General features: G+C 47.1%; 2 protein-coding genes across 3 annotated transcripts in view; both read left to right on the top strand.

Annotated features, from left to right (window-relative positions):
- LOC131919654 (disks large homolog 5-like) overlaps positions 1 to 20,774 on the top strand; it is a 406,205-nt gene that overhangs the window by 375,567 nt on the left and 9,864 nt on the right. The gene's annotated exons all lie outside the window — the stretch shown is intronic.
- LOC131919653 (disks large homolog 5-like) overlaps positions 11,881 to 20,774 on the top strand; it is a 146,823-nt gene continuing 137,929 nt past the window's right edge. Inside the window, exons 1-2 of the transcript XR_009381323.1 lie at positions 11,881 to 11,937; positions 19,015 to 19,177. The gene's annotated coding sequence lies outside the window, so the exon portion shown is untranslated. The remainder of the gene's footprint in view (positions 11,938 to 19,014; positions 19,178 to 20,774) is intronic.

Consider the following 20,774-nt stretch of genomic DNA (forward strand, 5'->3'; position numbering starts at 1 on the left):
TGCTGTCTCGATGATATGGCAGCCTGGACCAGAGGGCAGGAGGTGATCTGTGGAGGGTGTAGAATAGTCTTGAGCCCCTTGACCATAACTGTAATAATGCCAAAGCCTCCCAGCACTGGTGTCATTGTGGGCTGCAGCTGATCTCACCACCTTCAGCCCTTCTGACACTGGAGCCTCCATCTAATCTGGGTATGTTTCATTTTGCTTGCTGTCTGTCTCCCAGGGAGGTGGAAGCAGTGTGAGGATTGATTTTTTTGTCTAGAACTCATCCTCAATGCTAGCACAGGACCCACTGTACAGTAAGCACTTTAAACATGCAAGTCAGAAGTGGGACATGGCGTCCCATGCCTTTGATCCTGCTCTAAGAAGGCAGAGGCAGGTAGATGTCTGTGAGTTTGAGGCTTGCTTGGTCTATAGATCGAGTTCCAGGACAGCCACAGCTACATAGTAAGACACTATCTCCAAAAACAAACAAACAAAGAAAAAATGAGTTTGGGAGTTGGATCAGCAGTTAAGAGAACTGGCTGCTATTGTGGAGGATGAGGGTTTAAGTCCCAGCCACCATACTGAGGTTCAAACACACTCTTCCAGCCTCCTCAGGCACCAGGAACACATGCAGTGCTCACACATACCTGCAGGAAAACACCCATATATATAAAAAGGAAATAAATATTAAAAAGGGAAAAAAACAAAAATTAAAATAATATTCAAATGGAAGTCAGGCGCTTATGAAATGGCTCAGCAGGACTTGTTTGTCAAGACTTGTTGCACAAACCTGGACACCTAAGTTCAATCCCCAGAATTTTCTTAAATGTGGAGTGCAAAAAAAGAGACTGAACAAAGTTGTCTTTCTGATCTCCACATGTGCTCATATACAGAATAAAAATTTGTAAAAGTAAGAAAAAGAAAATAAATTTTCAAAAAGTAACCTAAAACAACTGTCAAATCAGATTGTTGGTATGGCTCTATGATAGAGATCATGGAAGGTCCTGTTTCCATTCTAAGCACCAAAAATAAGGCACACTAAAATCTGGAAGGAAGTGAATTCAAGCTCCAATTCCCCTTAATTTAGCATCAAGGTGAGGGTCCTGGAGCCCAGAAGACCTGCCTAGAATCCCTGCCTAATTGTCCGAGGTCTCTATATTGTCCCTCATCTGACCTGGAGCCGGAATCAGGTGGCCACTTTGCTGCAGAATCCCCCTAATCAAGGGCTACAGAAACCTGAAGCCTCTTACCTTTGAACTTTTCATAAAGGCCCCCTTACAATTTTGCCAGAGAGGGTGCTTTATAGAGCTGGATCCAGGACAATATATAGTGACACTTCCTCTCTTCTTTCCCGCATTTCTGTCCCAAAACCTGGCCCCCAACACAGTAATCAGAGCCAAATGCTTCTAGCATAAACCACTATGATCAGCCTCTCCATTTCCTTCTTCACCTGTTTCTTGGTGAGGAGGGTTGGGTGGGATGATGGCTCCATTGCAGTCTCTGTGGGTAGATGAACACAAGTGAACTTGCATAGTAACAAGGCATAGAGGATGGACAGACCGCTCTGAGGCCCAAACAGAAAGATCATGTCTGGAACCAAGTGACAACCCAAACATTTCGGGCCAGGCTGAGATCCCTCCTCTGTGGACCTTAGCTCTCCAGTCACTCTGTACAGATGTGGCTGTGTAAGCAGTCAGGGGTTTCCTCTGTGTCCCTACACATGCTTCAGGGGAACAAAGACCACCTCTTCAGGAGTATTCACAGAGGCACAGGCTGTAACACAGTCCAAACCCCGAAGCCTGCCTGTGGTTTCAGCAGCCAGGAGAAAAATGGCACAATACACAAGCACTCAGGTGTTTTGCTCCAGCTCCTCTGCCCCATTACTGAAAGGCCCAGCTCAAGCCCACCTCCTCCAGGAAGCTCTCCATCTCCTGCCCAGCACTCATTGTGCCTTCTCCAGAACCATTTTTTTGTACCTGTTTTACTCTGAGACTTAAAGCCAGCTTCCTCCTCCCTCTATCTGGCCTCTGGACATTCTCTATTCTGTCTCCAAAGCAGACTCCTCAGTCTTGACAGCATGTCTAATGATGTGCCCTATAGGCACTGAAGGAATGCTCTAAGACAGCTGGAGTGCTACAACACTGTGAGATCACAGGGGATGCCAAGAGCTCTCCAGGATACAATAGAATTTCCAGAGAAGGGACTGCTGATGTCATGGGGAACAGCTTTTGCCACCTTGCTAATTCATTCTCCCTGAACTGACCAGAAGCCCAGGTTCACTTTCCAGGAGCCTCTCTTGGAACATAGCAGAATCCATTCAGCAACTCCTCCTTCCAAAACCAGAGTTCTCTTAGCTTCATTGGAATGGCCATAGTACATCCCAAGTTGGGAACTTAACTATACTATCCAAACACTGCCCAAGAATGTCTCATTCCTTCCTCAGTATTCCTCAATTCATCAACATGAGCAATTAACTACTATTGAACCACAGATGATACCCCAACTCCTTTTATTCAGAGTTCAAATTAGGATGGAGTTCAGACACTTATATTCCTGATGAGTACCTTGGTATAATGACCAATGCCCATATTTGTTATAGGACTGGGTGTAGAAAGGCAATGTGTTGCTGTAAGTAAGAGGTCTTGCCCAAGACCTCTGACCATAAGAGACTTTAGAGGAACCACTCCTCTTCTTCCTCAAGACTGCTAATGATGGTGTACAGTCTTCAACTGGGAGCCACAGGCTACAGAGACCTTCAAAAGGGACTCACATTACTAGGAAACTACAATTTTCTGTTTCCTTTGCTTTTAAGGCAGTTAAATTCAAATAGACTGTGCCTAGCCAGGGACTAGCCTTCCCACCCTGGACCTCATATCCTAGGTGCTTTTCCAGGAGTGCTTTGAAGCTGGTTTTCTTGGTTCTACAGCTTCTGGTTTCAAAGTAAAATAACAAGAAACACTGTATATCTCTCAGACAGAACAAATAAATAACAGTAATGTGTTTACATGAGGTCAACAGTGGCAAATCAACCCTGAGGAGTGGGAAACCAGGACTGTGACCTGGCCTCTGTGGACCTAGACAGAGGTAGGAGCAGGCTCATGTTAGCATCCTCTGCAGAGACAGAGTGATGTGGAATGGACACTGACCAGGCTGAACCACCGTCCTGAGCCCCTGCAAGTATGGTTACAAGCAGACTCCTAGTTAACATTCCAAGGAGCTCCTGCGGAGGCCATGGTCTTTGTCTGACCCTGTGCACCATTTAAGGTGAAGCATGCATCTGTCCAAGGGATGCGAAGTTCTTCCATTCAGCAGTTGACAGGACAAGGAGCCATGTTCAGGAATGGTAACTTCCTGCCATAAAATATATGACAAAAATAATGTAGAATTCACCTGTGTGAAATATCAAAAGCCCTTCTGTGTGGTTTTGGTTGTATGTTAACCTTATGCAACAAGCTTGAAGAGCTCAGTTCCTATATTCATTGGATTTATGATGATGATGCACCTGCAACCATCCTGAACAGAGGTCAGAGAGCTGGATTCACAGAGTGGAGGGAACATGACTGAACCAGGATTGCAGACATGGGATCTGAGCTCTATCACATACCACCTGGCTGAACTTGGCTCATCATTTTCCTTCCCATGTATATACCCTAGGGGGATGGCCAAGGAGCACTCTCTCTGGAATGACAGTGCCTGCCTCAGGCCAACAGGTCACCAGAAGTCAATTCAGCTCAAGCCAGTTCTCTGCAACAGGAGTAAAGAGCAGGAGATAGACAGCCTTTGAGAGAGTGCTTAGGCAGCAGGATCCCTGCACATGGTCAGGAGATGGTGACTTTGCCACCTGCATTCCTTAGCTTAGTGCCCAGAAGAAAAGATGCCAATGGGGCTGGAAGTGCAGGGCCAGGGGCACTGTGTCCTTATCAGACACTGGAAGGCAGGCTGCCACTGACTTCCAGAAGGACTGGGGATGTCCTCCTGGCTGCAGTTCAAGTCTGTCTTTTTCTTTCTTTCTTTCTTTCTTTCTTCCTTCCTTCCTTTCTTTCTTTCTTTCTTCCTTCCTTCCTTCCTTCCTTCCTTTTTTCTTTCTCTCTCTCTCTCTTTCACTTTTTTCTTTCTTCCTGTCTCTCTGTCTTTCTATTTTCTTTCTTATTTCTTTTTGTTATTTTTGGTTTATAGAGACAGGGTTTATCTATGTAGTCCTGGCTCCTGTAACTATCTCTGAAAACCAGGCTTGCCTGGAACTTAGGGATCTTTCTGCCTATGCCTCAAGAGTTCTTGGATTAAAGGTGTGGGCAACCACTACCCAGGTACAGTTCAAGAGTCTAAGGCTCTATGCTAGGACTGTGATTCTACAGGAAGGAAGCAGGAGGTAGATGCATTCTAGGTTGATGCCAAGGACAACTCCAGAACAGAGAGGCAAAGTGACAAACTAACCCAATCACACAGTGAGATCTAACCCTGGACTAGAGTGCTCCACACAGAGACAGGGGACATTTCCAAGTAGGGTGGCAGACAGAGGCTGTACCCAGGCTGCAAAGGTGTAGTTGGTGGATGCTAGGATTCAGTCCTGGTGTCTGACATGTATACTCTGGCTTGTGCATGGGCTTCTATCATTCTAAACCTCCTCACTTTTCTTGTACTTCACTTTAGTGTAGTTTTGAAGACAGGGTCTCACTGGGTAGACTTGTCTGACCTGGAAGTTGCTATGTAGAAGAGGCTGCTCTGAGCTCACAGAAATCTGCATGCCTCTGCCTCCTGAGTCCTGGGATAAAAGGCATCCATCACAAGGCCTGGATTTTCCATTACCTTCTCTCTCTCTCTCCATCTTCCACCTTTGTCTCTCCATTTTCTGTCCTACATGGCTCTTAAAATGATGTTCAGTGCCTCACTAGGAAGCAGGACCACAGAACACCCTACTGCTACACCTGGAGGCTCTTCCACTGTCTACCTTCTGTCAAGCCTGGATAAAATGTAGGCTGTTAGTCTATGTGGCCAAGTATAGCTTCAAGGACTAAAAGGTCTCCATTGGCTCAGGGTCCATATTTTCTTTTTGGAACTGAAGAACTGTCTGCACTGAAAAGAGGTCACAGAATGGGGAGAGGGAGGGCAGGGTGCCTTAGCTGGGCTCTGGAGACAAATAATCCATTCATCCTTTAAGCCATAGGTCGTCTACACTGCGAACCTACCGCATACAGAGTCTTTCTTGCCCAAAGTAAGCAGCATCAAAGAGATGGTCAGTTATCTTCTCAAAGGAGGCCAGCATCAACACACTCTCCTTCATGTTGGCCAGGCCAAACCTGGTAATACCCAGGTGTTCACCCCGTGCCAGGGAAGATGGTCAGATGAGTCTCAAGCCACTCCAGGAAGTTCAAAACCAAAGCAGAAGACATTATCCCAACACCAGAACCAACAGGAACAGCCAAGCAGCTATTTGTGGCACCACTAAAAGCAGGTGGTTTTTAGTGCAGCTTCAAAGCCATTGGGGCTTGATGATCCCAAGGACAAGGAGCCTATCTCTTGTCAATTGTACCCAGATGCTGTGCCACACAGAATTAAAAATCTGAGTTTTAAAAGGGGGGTTGCTTCTCCTTTCCTATGATCATTAAGCTGATACTAGAAACAATTTAGCTAATTCAAGTCAAGGAAACAAGCAAACATACAAGAGATCCACACAGGACCGCCATTGTCAATATCTTATCATGTGAGGGAGGACTTTGTGAAGTCTCCCCTGAGGATTTACAGCCAGGTAATGGCTGTTGGGGGTGAGGACAGACATACTCTTCAATGTTGTAAACACTGGTGAGTCCAGTATATTACATGTCCCTCAATCCTACCGCTGCAAGCAGCCCTAATGACAATCATTGGTCATTAAAATATGCATTCATTCATTCATTCATTCATTCATTCATTCTTCATTCATTCATTCGTTTGTTTATTGGCCTTAAGATAAGAAAGTACAGCATTTCACTCTGATTTTGAGAAACCCACCAGAAAGGGAATTTTTTTTTTCTTTTTTGATTAGCGTGCCCTGGTACATTCTATGCGGGTGCCAGTAGGTGGCGGTGTAGTAGGAGGTCGCAAAGCAGCAGGTGAGAAGCCTCTCTAGACGGACCCCGTGGCAGAAGAGGAAGTGGCACATGCAGCGCTGTACGGTGGCCGAGGGACAGTGGCTGCTCTCTGAGCTCTAAATCCAGCAGTGCCCAGGAAGCTGCAGCGACAGTGGTTTCTGTAGTCCGAGCCTGGAGAAGGGCGCCCGGCAGCCGGCACCATGGTGAAGGAGCAGTTCCGGGAGACGGATGTAGCTAAGAAAATGTAAGACGCAGCTAGGGGTGGAGGCTGGGGTCCTGGGTCCCAGAGGGTTCCAGGTGAGGGACAGTTGTGAAGGGAGCGAAGAGAGAAGTTCCAGGATGGGATTTCAGATCTTACCGGGTCCCTGAACTGTGGCGGAGAAAGTGGGAAGGACCGAGCAGTGTCAGAATGGGCGTCCTGAGCCAGGATGCCACCTCCCGAGGCCCCGCGCTGACTCCTCTCAGGAACTTTTCCCTGGCAAGAGGAGACAGTGTGTGCTGACCCAATGTTGTCAGCTGTTATGCCCAGATCGTGTCCCCAAAGAGACCACTGAAGACCATGGATGTCCAGAATGCAAAAGTAAAGTTTATTTCTGTTACAAGCCTTGAGGCAGGGAACTCATCCCAAACACTCACTTGTAGCTGTGAGGCTGGGAGGAGCTCTCCTTTTTTGTAAGGCTATCTCTTAAAGGCAAAGACCACCTAATTAATTCCCCCTCAACCCCCTTCCCTCTCCCTGAAAGAATTAAATGTTAGAAAGAAGAACGATCACCAGTCTCAGACCCCCCAAACCCTCAGCCTCAGCAGAACGTTAGAAAGAGGAACAAGCACCAGTCTCAGGCCCCCAAACGGTTAGCCTCAGCAGAAATATTCTTATGGTATTTCTTATGGCATCAGCAGAATAATCTTGTGACATTATCTGGGTCTAGCAGAACATCCTGTGGCTATTCTAAGAAGAAAGGCAGCCCCCATGGAAAGTCCCCATAGCTATACTCCCCATCCCCGGTACTGATTTTTAAACTAGCCAATTATGTATTGCCCTGAATGCTATGCTAATTTTGTGGGTTTTGCCTTTAAAAGATGCCTGCAATTATTGTTCGGGGCTCCTCTCACTGAATTGTGGAGGGGGCCCGTTTGTGCAAACAATTAAATAAAGCCTCATGCTGATTGCATCAACTGGTCTGGAGTCCGGTTTTCTGGGGCGTCCACCGGAGAGGGTAGTGCCCTCAGTCTGGGGTCTATCATCTCCAGTTAGTATCAGTTCCTTTTTCCCCAGTCTTTGATCTTTTGTCTGTTCAGCAACTATGTCAGAATTTTTAAGAGGTGTCTCTGGAGTTGGGATATTTTATGGCCAATTAGTCCCACCAGGTGGCTGAACATCCTGACTTTGTAGTTGATACCACCATCTGGGACCTGAAACTGGCCTGAGTTTTATCTACACTAAGATATCCTGGTTTAAGCTTCTCTTTGTCTGTAGGGAATAGAGTATGGGGTCTTACTGAGGTTTCACATTCCCCCCTTTCTTTGTTCCGGATGGGGCTCAATCATGGGCCCCTAACTACTTCTAACTCAAGGGGTTCTTCTTTACCTTATTTTTCAGGGTTAGCATACAGCTCGAATCCAGTCGTGTCCACCAGTGCATACCCTCTCTGCGCCATGAGCTGGATTGTGTATAGTCTTTCCCCCATATATTGGAGAAGTTTATTTATGACATAAGGCCTGAACGTGATGGCCACAAAGAAGAGTATTAAGGGACCTATGAGGGATGAGACCAGAGTAGTAAGCAAGGGGGACTGGGAGTACCAATACTCGAACCAGCTCTGAGTGGCTTCATGTTCTCTTTTTCTTTTTGCTAACACCTCTCGTACTTTGGCCATTGATTCTTTTAGGACTCCTGAGTGGTCTATGTAAAAACAACACTCTTCCCCTCATGTGGCACATAACCCCTTATCCTTTAAGAAGATAAGATCTAGCCCTCTCCTATTCTGCATAACCACCTCTGCCAGGGAGGATAGGGAGTCCTGGAGGTGCGATATAGAATTTTCTAATTTTTCTATGTCTTCATCGATGGAGAGATGGAGGCTGGAATAATGCTGCTGTTAGTTATTAGGGATGCCACCCTGGTCCCCAGCACTGCCAGGCTAGCTCCCAACAGCACTGATAAGGTAAGGACTCTAACTGGCTCTCTTATAGTGGCCAGGATTGACAGGCTCAATCAAACTATGTATGATATAATTTGATATAATGTATGACAGGGGCACAAGTCTGACTAATAAACAAAACCCCCAGGTTTTATCGAGGACCGCGATATGTGCACATGGAGTCAGTCCGGAAGAACATGCCCACCAAGTATCCTCTAAGGGCAACAAGTAGCCAATCTTATTTCCAAGTGGCTGAGTGTAATTGCAGTGAATTTGATATTCTAGTGTGATCCGTCCCATGCATAAACCCTGGCCCTCTACCTGTTGGAGTGTTAGGGAGGCCTTTGTTTGCCGGCGGCACTGTTGGGGGTCAGCAGTAATGCTATATTTGTGTATTACCGCTACTCCCTCGTAAAAAGGGGGTTGTGCATCATAGCAAAGCCAACAGGAAGTTGTTAAATTGGGCCTTGAGGCATTAAGACACACAAAGGACTTCTGGAGTAGGGAGAACAATGGATCCCTATCCATCTGCCTGGGAGGAGGTTGGGTCCTCCATAGGGAGTCTATGTGGTTAGATTCAGTGGTGGTATAATCTAGAGGCTTTTCAGTAATGCTGAGTCCCTCAGGCATAGTATGACTTGGCAGAGGAGGGAGGGGGTTGGGTACCGGGTTCAGTATCGTGTTGGGTCTCACTGCTGTTTTTACAGGGGACAAAGTGTGCCAGATAGTGAAAGTGAGTTCGGGATCATGCCCAGAATGATACAGCCTTAGTCCCCACATTTTCCAGTGGTACAATCAGCCCTCTTTCCCTTTCCAGTGAACTTAATTATTAAAGAGTCACAACGACCTCCAGGGGTTGCCCAGGGGTGATTGGGGAATCATTCTTTGTCATAGCAGGGGCCACAGTCCACCCATCCTGTGCCTTTCCAGCATTTTCCAGTTCCTGGCATATTCCTATCCCCCCAACTCACGGTAATCAAGTCAGTTTTTATCCGTGCCTCCCATCAAATGTATCCAGTTCTTACACAGTCCCAAGTGGCACAGTAGGCTAGCCCTGGGCCCCCACCTTTTTAACTTGGTCCCGGCTCTGTGAATGTCCAGGGCGTACATAAAAGTGTTGGTCCCTAGTTCTCTTTCTCTGGGCAGGAGTAGCACACCTGTACCCAGGGAAAGGTTCCTGGTCCGATGGGTCCCATGCCTCTCTTACCAGATCATAGAGGTCAACAAACAAGTCCAGGAACCAGGTGTCCTTGGGTTCTCTGGCTGAGGAGCTGGAGTTGGCAATGACACCGGTTTCTGCATTACTACCAGCCAAGTCTGGTTCCACAGCAAGTGAGGGTTGCTGGAGTGGCCTGCCCCCCTGGGGGGCTCTCATGAGCAGGACCAGCAGGAGCAGGTTGGGCTTCACTTTTGGTGGAGCTTCAGCTTCAGCAGGTTGGAGGGGTGTCTTGATGCCTCCCAGGTCTCATCCCAGTGTCCTGTTGGAGGGGCAAGCGAGCCTGATGGTCGAGCATGGGAATGGTGGATCCAGACTGCAATGCTGTCCACCTTGAGAGCGGTGGGGATGGTCAGGATGACAACATGGGGCCCCTTCCATCTTGGTTCCAAGGTCCTGGACTGGTGTCTGTGGATCAGGACCCAGTCCCCGGGCTGGTAGCTATGGGGCTTAGGAGAAGAGGAAGATGAATAGATGGCCCACAATTGAGGCCATATGTCCGCTTGTACTTGGGACAGAAATTCAGACCCTTAATGAGGTCTGCATCCTCCATCTGCACCACCAGTTCTGTTTGTAGACTAGGTATAAGAGGGGGTGGCTGGCTGTACATGATCTCAAAAGGGGTTAATCCTAGCTAGTAAGTGGAATTCCTTACCCGGAACAAGGCACAGGGGAGGAGAGCCACCCAGTCACTGCCAGTCTCTAAGGCTAATTCAGAAAGGGTCTCTTTTAGGGTCTACTTCATCCTCTCGACTTGTCCAGAACTTTGGGGCCGATATGCTGAGTGTAATTTCCACTCGGCCCCTAATGCAGTAGCTATCCCTGGCTTACTTGTGAGATGAAGGCTGGGCCATTGTCTGACCCAATCAGGTGGGGGAAACCAAACCTGGGGAGGATTTCTTCCAGTATTTTTTTTTACCACCATGTGAGCTGCCTCATGTCTGGTTGGGTATGCTTCAGTCCATTCTGAAAAGGTGTCTACAAAAAACAGCAGGTATCTATATCCATATTTACCTGGCTTAATTTCTGTGAAGTCCACCTCCCAGTACGTACCTGGGCGAGTCCCTCTCTTCCGAGCTCCTTTTTCTCCTTTTATCTTGTAGGAGTTTACCAATTGGCAAGCTTTATATTCTGTTACAATCTTGTCAATAAGTTGATTGGCTTGGCGAATTTTTAAGGGGTACCCAGAGATCAATTCTCTCAGCTTCCGGGTCCCTAAGTGAGAAGTCTGATGGATACTCTGGAGCATACATTTTCCTGAGTAGGCTCGGGAGAAGCACTTTTCCTGTGAGTAGCTACCACCATCCATCGTTTTTATATGCTCTCTCTACCTGAGAAGCCTAGGGTTCCTCATCTGAATTATAGTGTGGTGTGGGGGGTAAGCCGTAGGGGCCTGGATCTACCATAACAGGTAGAGATGCTGTGATCTCTAATAAGGCTGCTTTCTTTGCTGTCTGGTCTGCCAGGTTGTTCCCCTTTGACACGGCATCTGTCCCCCTCTGGTGGCCTGGACAGTGTGTTACTGCAAGTTTCTTTGGGAGACATAGTGCTTTTAGCAAGTCCAATATCTCTTGTTTATTTTTAATAGCCTTTCCTTCGGCAGTGAGCAGCCCCCTCTCCATGTATATTGCCCCATGGATATGTAACGTAGCAAATGCATACCTACTATCCATATAAATGTTAATCATTTTGTCTTTGCCCAGGCGTAGGGCTTTAAGTGAGTACTATCAGCTCGGCTTTCTGGACTGAGGTGCCAGCTGGTAGAGCTTCTGCCCAAACATTCTCACAGGTGGTGGTCACTGCAGCCCCAGCATACCTGTGTCCATTTTGTACAATGCTGCTCCCATCCGTAAACCAAGTCTCTTCTGCGTCTGTCAGTGGTGTGTTGTGGAGATCAGGTTGAACACAGTGTACCTGGGCTAGAATCTCAGCACAGTCATGGAGAGGGGTCTCTAGGTCTGGGTCTGGCATTATGGTGGCTGGGTTTAGAGTAGTTGGTGCCTGGAATGTTATTCTGCTTGGATTTAAAAGCAGGGCTTGTTAATGAGTCACTCTGGCATTGCTCAGCCATCTATCGGGGGGTTGCTTTAGAACTGACTCTAAGGCATGGGGGGTAACAACCGCGAGATTCTGCCCCAGGGTTAGTTTATCAGCATCTTTGACCAGCAAAGCCACTGCTGTGATGATGCGCATGCATGGGGCCACCCCGCAGCTACAGAGTCCAGTTTCTTTGATAGATAGGCAACGGGCCTCCTCCATGGCCCGACATTCTGAATTAGCACCCCTTTTTCCACCCCTTTTCTTTCATCTATAGAGAGGAGGAAGGGCTTGTTGATGTCTGGGAGGCCTAGTGCTGGAGCTTCCAGCAATTTTCACTTGATGATGTCAAAGGCAGTTTGCCTCTCCTTATTCCAAGTTAGAATCTGTTCCTTTGTGGCCTCATAAAGGGGGCGAGCAATTTCAGTGTACCCCGGAATCCAGAACCCGGCAGAGCCCAGGAACTCTCTGACTTGTCTGACTGTTTTAGGTACGGGTATCTTTAACACCGTTTCTTTTCTGGTCTCTGACAGCCATCTTTTTCCTTGTTTTAGTACATACCCAAAGTAGGTTACCTGTTTCTTGCAAATCTGGGCCTTTTCCACAGAGGCTCGATAGCCTAGTGTCCCTAGTGTTCTTAGAAGGTCCTTTGTTCCCCTGAGGCATTCCTCTTCTGACTTAGTGGCTATTAGTATATCATCTACATATTGTAGGAAAGAGATATGGGGGTGCTGGGAGCAATACTCACTTAGGTCTTCATGGAGGGCCTCATGAAATATGGTGGGTGAATTCTTGAATCCTTGTGGCAGCCTCGTCCATGTCAGTTGCCCGCTTATTCCAATATTTGGATCATGCCACTCAAAGGAAAAGTAGCCCTGTCTTCTTCGGGGTGAGTGGAAGACTAAAGAAAGCATCCATTAAATCCAGAACAGTATACCATTCTATGTCTGGTGGGAGCATACTTAGCAGGGTATATGGGTTAGGTACTATGGTGTCAATGTCTATTACCCTTTTGTTGACTTCCTGGAGATCTTGGACTGGGTGGTAGTCATTTGTTTGTGGTTTCTTAACTGGTAGGAGGGGTATGTTCCATGCAGACTGGACAGGCTGTAAGACCCTCTCTTACGGAAGTCGCCTTATGTGGGGGGTATTCCCTTCTTGGCCTCTCAGGTCATGGAATACTGGCAGAATTTTACTGGGTCTGCATTAGGTTTGAGTTCCACGTATATTGGAGGCTGATGTTTGTTCAGCCCCATTCCCTGTGTCTCGGCCCAGACTGTTGGAAACTCTTGGAGCCAGATGTCCATACTTGGCCTGAGGGCGGACTTTCGCCTATGGAGGCGGTATTCCTCCTCCAAGGGCATTGTTAAAAACACTCCAATGTCTTTTCCATCTGGTTGTTCGATGTGGGTGCCTGCATCTGTGAAATGGATCTGTGCTCTCGTTTTGGTGAGCAAATCATGCCCCAGTAAGGCGTGTGGACATTCAGGAATAGCCAGGAACGAGTGGGTTAACTGTCCCACTCCCAAGTCCACCATTCTTTGGGAAGTCCATTTATAAGGTTTGGTGCCTGTTGCACCCTGCACCCAGGTCTTTTTCCCTGATAGGGGGCCCTCAGGTGTCAGAATTACTGAGCTTTCTGCCCCTGTATCCACTATGAATTGGATAGGTTTCCCCTCCACTCTCAGGGTTACCCTAGGCTTGGGGAAGGGAGCCGGGCCCCATCTCCCCTAGTCACTGTCTTCTTCCAGGGTGGCGAGGATGGGAGTATGCTTCCCTGGCCCCGCTGACCTGCCTCTCTTATTCCTGTTCTTGGGGTACTCTTTAGCCCAATGTCCTTCCTTACAATATGCACACTGGCCCCTCCCTAGTTTAGACTGAGGTTTCTTATCTTCTCCACAGTTTCCTGACGTGGGGGCTAGGAGCACTCCCTCCATCTGTGCCTGTTGCCTATCCAATATCTTGGTTAGGTTCCTCTCTTGCCTTCTGTCTCTCTTCTCCTTTCTTTCTCGATGTTCTCTTTCCCTTCTCTCTTCCTTTTGGTCCTCCATTTCTCTTTTATTTTAAACTTTTTCTGGCACTGCCACTAGGTCTCTTAGGCTTCTTTCTCCTAGTCTTTCTAATGACTGTAGTTTTCTATTAATATCTGGTGCTGTCTGATTAACATACACTAGGATAACTGCCTGTTGTGTTTCCTCAGATCCCGGCTTATAGGGGGAGTACTGTTTAAAGCCCCCATCAACCTCTCTAAGTATGCGGCTGAACTTTCTTCATTTCACTGTCTTAGGTCATCAATTTTTACCATATTAGTAGGCTTGCATGTAGCAGCCTTGAGACCTGCTAACAGAGCCTGGTGGTAGACCCGGAGATTCTCCTTACCTTCTGCCATATTATAGTCCCAGTTAGGTGGGTGGATGGAAAAGCAGCCACAGCTAAAGCAGGATCTGTTAGAGGGAATGCCCATGTGTCCTGGAACTAACTTCTAAGCATTCTCCAGGATCTGGTTCTTTTCCTCAGTGGTGAAAAGGACTCCCAATAATTGATATACATCATCCCACGTGGGATGGTGAGTGAATAAAACTGTCTCTAATAGGTTAGTTAAGTCTTGGGGGTCCCTAGAAAACAGCATATTTTGGGCCTTCCAATTATACAGGTCACTATTGGCAAACAGCCAATATTTGAAGGGTTGGTTCCCCAAATCATCTGGAGGGCCAGCAGGCCTGAAGAGAAGAGCTGAGGTGGAGTCTGGTTGAGGGGCTAACGTGGAAGGGGCTCCTGCCCCCTCCTCCTGTGGTAGATAGAGCTGGCCCCCCTCCCTCCACTCTTGACAGCTGGGGCTCTGGGGCCTGCTCCACAGGCGGCACCATGGGGGTGTGTTTGGGGAAGTTGAGGAGATTAGGGGGGGTGGAAAAAGTTCTGCTTCAGGAGTTCCTCCCTGGAGCACAGCAGCAGGCTTCTTAGTCCCTTCTTCCTGCTTCACTGAGGAACTCCTGGGCTTGACTGCCAAGACCTGAGTGCCTTGAACCTTCTGTGGGGGCAGGATTCTAAACAATTAAAACTTAAAATTTATCAGAATTCCCTTAAGCCTGACAAATAGATTCATAAAAGTGAGAGATTGCGAAATTAACACACAAAAGTCAGTGGCCTTCCTGTATACCAATCACAAACATACTGACAAGGAAATCAGGGAAACAGTTCCACTCACAGAAGGCTTTAAAATGTGTGACAAGACATTTTATATGATCACACTTTAAAAGCATGCTATTAAATACAATATACCACCTTTTCTATGGAACTTAATAATGTGTCCATAAATGTTCTATTATTGGGCAAAGGATAATTTTTAAAGTGGAACAGGCAGGAATATCCAGAGATAATTGTAAAAGAGTAAAGTAGGGAAGCATGATATATTAGAGAGAAACATGACATATGACATGGAAAAAAATTTTAAAAAATACTTTAACAGAGGTATGTAAGCAGTGGGTGTGATTGGTAAAGTTGATATTGCAGTAGATTTCAGTGTCCAGAAACTTTGTGAATGGTGAAAAAAGAGGCTACAGGCTGGAAGAATGATGGGCTGTGAGAGCATACCCTGAGAATATGGCAAGTGTTCTAGTTAGCTTTCTGTTGTTGTGATAAAAGTCCAAAGACCCAATCTGGGAAAGCAAAAGGTTTATTCACCTCACAGATTGTAGTCCATCATCAAGGGAAGCCAAGGCAAGATCCCAAAGCAGGTGCTTGAAATCACAGAGAATGCTGTTTACTGCTCTGCTCAGCTAGCTTTCCTCTGAGGCCCAGGATCACCTGCCTAGGGATGGCACTGCCCACAGAGGGCTGAGCCATCCCCCATTGGTTAGCAACAAGAAAATGCCAAAGAAGCATGCCTGCAAGCCAGTTTGATGGAGTCAAATCCTCAACTATGTGTCAAGTAGACAGCCAAGATTAGCCATCACAGCAAGCCAGAAGGGGAAAACATAAACCTCAGCTTACTGCAAAGAACATTGACCCTCCATGAATAGGATTCTATGTCCAAAGTGAAATTTCCATTGTAGGAAGAATGATTCAATATGGTTTATGTCAGAAGTGAAATAATCAGTAAAATAATGAGTGACAATAAGCCCAAGCCACAAAGGAAAAGTTGGTAAATTTGACTATTGAAGCCTCCTCTAAAGGCTGCAGGGTAGCATGGGGAGGAGCTGTTGGCTGACAGCACCTTTGACTATCCTTCCAGTGTTTTGTGGAGAAGTTCCTATCAGAAGTCCTACCCTTTACTACAGAGACCAGGTCCCAAATACAAGCCTGAATCACCAACTGCATGCCAGAGCTTATGTTCTAGAGAAATGGAGGAGTCCATTCTGCTTGAGACCAGAGTGAGGCAGAAGGAAGCTGGTTCTAGATCTCCCTGGAAAACATGGAGGAATAAGTTGTCTTGGGGAAGACTCAGTGAGTTCTGGGAAGGGGCTGGGGAGTTTTCTGGATGTTTTTGGGCTTGAGCCTTCCAGGGCTAGGACTCAGGAACTGGGAGCTTCTGGGAGGCAATAGGCCTATCCTGCTTCTCTGGGTTCCTACAGAGCAGACCCAGATCAAAGATCCATGATGGTGAGTTTGGCAGAGTCAGGAATTGACAAGGCTGAAGCTGCTTTGCTGGGTACCCTGTGCTTTCACTCTGAATGGGGAAGGAGGCACAGAAGAATTAATGAGATTTCTGTACCGTAACTGTGATCACACACACTGGAGTCCTTTAGTTTTGTGCCAGTAATGATAGGGAAAGGAGAGTACCCTTGCAAAGCCATAGGTTCTGATACTTTACATTATAACCACTAGCAGGGCAGGATGCACCAAGTGCTACTGTCTTCCAGGGATCCCTAAAGTTTTGAGTTCCCTGTTGTGGGTGGTACACAGATCAGTTCAGCCTGAGAACTGTTAGATTCAGTGAACCTGGACTGAGACTGTCCCCTTCCTGGTATTTCTGAATGTCCTGGAATGTCAGTGAGGATGGCTATGTGAATCTGGTGACTATGTTTTGCCCCTGCATGGCTTCTCCATTAACATGAGACTCTGAAGCATAGAGCAAGTGACTTGGGCATCCCTATACTGCCTGAGTGCTTGGGGACAGTAGCAATTTTCTCCAGGCTCTGAAAGTAAATGGCTAAGGGCTTGGAGCCAATGTATATCCTCTGAAACTGTGAGTAAGCCCTTAAGAGGCTGTCCACTGTGTCACATTGTCTAGGGAGACAGAGGAAACCAGCTGACTTCTGAAACATCCACCTACCTATAGAGAGATGGGAGAACTGACATCCACAGACGGGAGACTCAAGTCTGGGCTTTCAGAACCTGCTTGGGCAAAGTCTCATCTGTCAGTCACTTTCTGTGTATCCTTCAGTGTGTCAGAATTAACTGAGATGAAGCAGTGTGTAGGGAAGGCACTGTCCCTTGACTTCTAGAACTGGGTATTACTGAGATAGCTCAACTTGTCTAGCATGACTTGTCATTGTGATAAAACATCTGAAAGGACACAGTTTTCCTCACATCACTTATTTGTTCTGGGATCCACCAAGTACACATCTAAAGCCACAGTCTAGACTTCTGGTGAATTTTCAATCCAGACCAAACATGGTGCCGGTTCTTCATTTTAAGACTGGGGTAAATTCAAAAGTGTGAAGTGGGGCTCTGGGAAAGGTCTATAGTAAAGGACCCCATTAATCTGTCCTCTTGTGCCCTTCGCCTGCCTCTCTCATGCTCCAAAGGATGTTGTAATTTAAGCTGGCTGTGTCACCTTTCCTAAGGGCATGTGCATTGTCACAGGTGTCTCCAGGCAAGGAATTTGGCTTTTGTGTAGCTCTAGGTGAAGCACCACCACAGTGACACACTACGTACTATCCCCATGACTATGACACATTTGATTTTCTGTAAATGCCTTTGCATGTCTGTGTGTGGCCTCTCACTAGCCATTTGTCTTTCTTCAAATTCCACAAGCACTCAGGCAGGAATGGAGCCTTACACTTGTGGGAATGTTTGCTCCTGTGTCTCAGGGCCCCAGTCCTTATCATCTCCAGCCTGACATGTCACTAGTAGATCACACATTTGCTAAGATCATGAGGGCTGGAATGTATTCTGATGATTTGGGGTAATTTTCCTCATTAACTATGGGACTTACTTTTGTTCTGACAGGGCACCCACAACCTCCAACACACCCACATACTATAACAACCTTGGTGATTCTCAACAATTTGCTTGTTCACATCAGGGGACTGATCTTTCCTCCCCACCATCCTGACCTAATACCCTAGCAACCTTTATTTCTCATGTTATTCATTAGAGATCTGAAGAAGTGATGAACCATTTCATCGGATGTGTTTGGAATAGAGACTTCAACTTCCCATACTTGAGGTAGTAAAAATATTCTAATGAAGCAGAGAGAGAGAGAGAGAGAGAGAGAGATCCCTGGCTTTGTAAAGAGGAGGTGTTGGAGGTCTTTCTGTTTCCGGAAAAGCTCCTGAGAAGGGCAACATGGCTTTTTGTGCATTTCTGAAGAGCTAGTTAGTAGATAGGTGACGCCTCATGGAGATGACCCTAATAGTTCCTTCTCTGGAAATTCTGTTGTATCCTGTAGAGCCCTTGGTATTCTCTGTGATGTTACCAGTATAGTGGCGACACCAAATGTCTGTAGGGTATTTGTTCAGTGTCCATAGACATGTGTGTAAGGCTGAGATGGCTGCTTGGGAGAGAGAATAGAGAACATGGACTGACCAGAGAGAGGCAAAGGAAGCTTGCCTTTGGTTTTAGTCTCAAACCTGGAGAAATAAATGGTTTGGTGAAGAAAATGAATCCTGAGCAGGGAACAGCAAGCTTCCTGGAGGAGGTGAACTTGAGCTGGGGCTCAGCATCTGGGAGCTTCTGGGAAGCAATGGGCCTATCCTGTTTCTCTGGGCTTCTTAAGAGCAGACCCAGAGTCAAGAGTCTCTGATGGTGAGTTTAGGAGAGCCATGAATTATTCAGTCTGCAGCTGCCTTTCTGGGAACTCCTTCATTTCATTCAGACTGGCAAAGGGACAGGAGGAACTGATTGACTAATGAGCTGTCCCTCTCTGGGTAGAGTATTGCTTCACTTTATCCTAGTGGATTCCTACAGTTTCCATGGGAATCTGATGCTAATAAGAAGGGAGGGAAATTCCCCTGGCCATCTACCAGGGCCTCAGATGTTCAGATGCTTTGGTCCTGGGCATGTGTGATCAGGACTTGGTGCTGCTAAACTATAGGGACATCGAGACTTACCTGCATCACATCAGATATGAGCTGACACTGTCCTCCAAATCTACATGGCTGGGATACATTATGTCTTCCAGGGCCAGGCGACTGCACTAGGGAGTGAGGCACAAGCCTAGCCTTGCTGGTTGAGGACAGAGACAGATCATGGGCACCAGTTTGAGGATAGCTGCCCTGCTCTTTGGGAGTTTCACTGGGTCCCTAGCATTTCCTCTTCCTCAGGCTTCTTGGGACTCATCCTGGACTCTATTAACCTTAAGCCATTCAAGTATACAAGTTCACTTTTCTTCATCTACCTGCAGGGACTACAGAGGAGGCACCATCCCAACTCTCCACCTTCACTGAGCAGGAGCAGCAGATGAAAAAAATAGAGAAACTCACCCTCTGGCTAAATAATATGACCTGCGAAAGAAATGAGCTGTGTGAAGTCCTCGCCAATTATACCACCAAGGATTTGAACAACAGGTAGTCATTATGCCCAGTTCTCTGCTGACCATCTTGATACCATATTATCAAGCCCAGGTTTCCTGAGGAACAGGAGACTGTACATCCAGGGTGTCCTGGTGCCTAAACTAAACTTCCTGAGTGCATTCAAGATGCAGAGCTTGGACCCTGGGTAGGAGTGAGATGGGGTCACAGGCTGTTCTGTTTCCTACAAATGAAAAGCAGAGCCTGTGGCCTGAACCAGAGTCTGAGGATAGGGACAGTAGTGTATGAGCTCTCAACGTGCATTTCAAGATGCCTTGACAAATGTTGGCTTGTGGGAGATGCTAGGTCCTGTTAGTTTGTTGTGAGTCTTTGTACTTGACCAGCAGATGATTGTGTCTGAAAGCTCCTAGCAGCAGATGGGGGGGGGGCTCGTCCCATTCATCCATCTCAGTTTGTAGCTGGAAGGCCTGGAGCTCCTCACTGCTTCTCTCTGGTCTTCTTCCTTATACTCTGAAATAGTGACACCTCCCTATATTTATTGGAGATTTGATTGCATGTGGTGTGTATGTTTGTGTGTGTGTGTGTGTGTGTGTGTGTGTGTGTGTGTGTGTGTCTGTCTATATGTATGTGTGTATGTTTGTGTGTGTGTCTGTGTGGGTCTATGTGCTCCTGAGTGTCTGGGCTCTGTGGTATGGTCTGAGGATTTTACACAGTTTCCAACAAATGGCACTGCTGAGGCCAGGGAAGCCCACTTTGAGCAGCATGCCTCTTGGGCCCTGTGCTCATCTTGGTGCAACACTGGAATTCCCTGTGGAGCTTAAAAAGCCATCCTGAAGTTGGGACTCCTCTCTGGAAATTCTCATTGTGTGCTCTGGTCCTCCGAGCAGCAATAGTCACCAAATATTTGAATCCCTGTTATGAAGACAGGAGAAATCTCATCATAGGTTTCTGGTGGGCCCAGATATGTGGCACAGACTCCTGGGAACTTTTTGGAAAGCTAGTCTATAGCTCTAGGCCCACTGAGGGAGCTCATGTATCCCTGGCACCCCTCTTTGGACCAGCTGCATCTTCTGGCTGGGGGACAGGATAGGAAATTTAGTATGCACCAGTAGGTCCCAATGTGTAAGTGCCAGGCTGTGGCATATTGGGCTGGGGTAATCCATGACCTAGCTTCATTCAGGTAATCCTTGTGGCCTGTGTTCATGAGGTTCTTTTCTCCTTGGGCCATGCCCTACCGCAGGCTGAATTTTGAGCTTGAGATGCTCAAAATGGAGCATAAGCAGGTGATGTCTGACCTGCAGAAATTGCCCACAGAGATCAGTGATGCCTTGAACAAGTGCAAGGGGCTGATTAAGGAGACTGAATCCTTCAGGTAAGTGCCTGATTTATCTTGAGAGGAACTGTCTCTGCTCTTCTTTGTCATGACCCAAAGTGAGGGCTCCGGATCCAGCCTGTCTACCACAAGCAGCCTCCCTTGTGACCCTTGAACTTGTGCCTCTTGGACTCAGTTTTGCTAAGTGTGGAAAAACACTGAGTCCCTCCCATCATTGTCCTGCCAGCCTCGGGATCCCTTAGATAGAAAGCTGGTTTGCACCATGAAGGAGATGTCTGGAACCCAGGTCCTCTGGGCACT

This window comes from Peromyscus eremicus, chromosome 9, assembly GCF_949786415.1.
Source record: "Peromyscus eremicus chromosome 9, PerEre_H2_v1, whole genome shotgun sequence".
Lineage (NCBI taxonomy): Eukaryota > Metazoa > Chordata > Mammalia > Rodentia > Cricetidae > Peromyscus > Peromyscus eremicus.